The sequence below is a fragment of the Gavialis gangeticus genome, unplaced genomic scaffold, assembly GCF_001723915.1.
Source record: "Gavialis gangeticus isolate Ggan-Ray unplaced genomic scaffold, GavGan_comp1, whole genome shotgun sequence".
Lineage (NCBI taxonomy): Eukaryota > Metazoa > Chordata > Crocodylia > Gavialidae > Gavialis > Gavialis gangeticus.
In genome coordinates this window covers 176,029,738-176,031,062 of record NW_017729024.1, presented here as the reverse complement: position 1 = coordinate 176,031,062, position 1,325 = coordinate 176,029,738, and positions in this window count along the sequence as shown.

Genomic DNA, 1,325 nt, shown 5'->3' with positions numbered 1-1,325 from the left:
GCTGGTTCCTTCTCCCTAGATGCAGCACCTTGGAGTTGTCACAGTTCTGCAGGCCCTGCAGCTGCATGGAGGGGAGAGGCCACAGTTGCTGCTGCCCACAGCTGGGCCCCTGGGGATGTGCCAGCTCCACCAGAGGAAGACTCAGGACAGGACCCTCCTTCTGGACCTGCTGGTGATGGCATCAGAGGACTGTCTTGCAGATGTAGGGGCCTAGTGGATGGAGGATGTGCCCCACAAGGACAGGTGGCAGGCAGAGGACATGGCCTGTGAACATGTGCAGGCATAGGCAGTGGGAGAAAAAATTATTTGGAGGGCTGAGCATGTGTGTGCCCCCCTACCCTCATGCAGCAGGTAAGTCTATGAAGGATGGGGTGGCAGGAAAGGAAAGGGCTATGGGATGGCAGATGGAGGCCCCTGCAGTGAGGGAGGGGGTGGGGCACAGGCAGGAGCAGGGGCTGGGGTGAATGGGGCTGGGCTGGGTGGTGAGACAGTTGGAGCCTGGGTGGCTCATCTAGGGGTGCAGGAGGGCTCCTGCCACTGTGCGCATCCTGGTGGAGGCCGAGGGGGCACATCCCCCCCAATCTGTGTGCAGGGCAGAGGTGGCTGCCGCTGCGCATTGGGCTTTGCTCCTCACTGCCACTTAAGCTGCCCTGGGAATGGTGCGATGCCATGTGCCTGCCACTGCTGGGCTGTGCCATGCCCCCTACCCACCCTGTGGTGGGATGCACATGGCATCATGGTGCTCCTGGGGCAGCTGCAGTGGCAGTGGGGACCAAAGCCTAGGGTGTAGCAGCAGCTGTCTCCACCCCATGCACAGGTTGGGGGGCACGTGCCCCCTGGGCCTCTGCAGGGTGTGCACAGCAGTGGGAATCCCCCTGCACCCTGGGATGAGCTGCCTGGGATCCGATTGTCCCATCAACTGGCCTGGCTGGAACCTCATTCACTCCAGCCCCTGCCCCTGCCTGTGCCTGACTCCCTCCCTCACTGTGGGGGTCCTCAATCTGCACCACTCCATGGCCCCTTGCCTTTCAAAGAATAGATTGATATTTGCCTGCCGTCCTGGGCGGCCAGCGATCCACAAGCTGGGCTCCCATTCTGGCTGGATGTGTGACCTTCCCCCGCTGCTGCAGTCACTGAGAGCCCACGGCCAGGCTGCCTTGTGGTCCTGTCCACTGCCTCATGCTTGGGGGGGCTGAGCCCCATTAGCCCAGCCTTCTGCCACCTATGCATGCAGGACCAATGTGAGGAGGCGCAGAACCAGTGCAAGGAAGCATGGGACTGGGCAGACTGGGAGTTCCAGGTGCAGCTCCTGGCCCTGGAATATG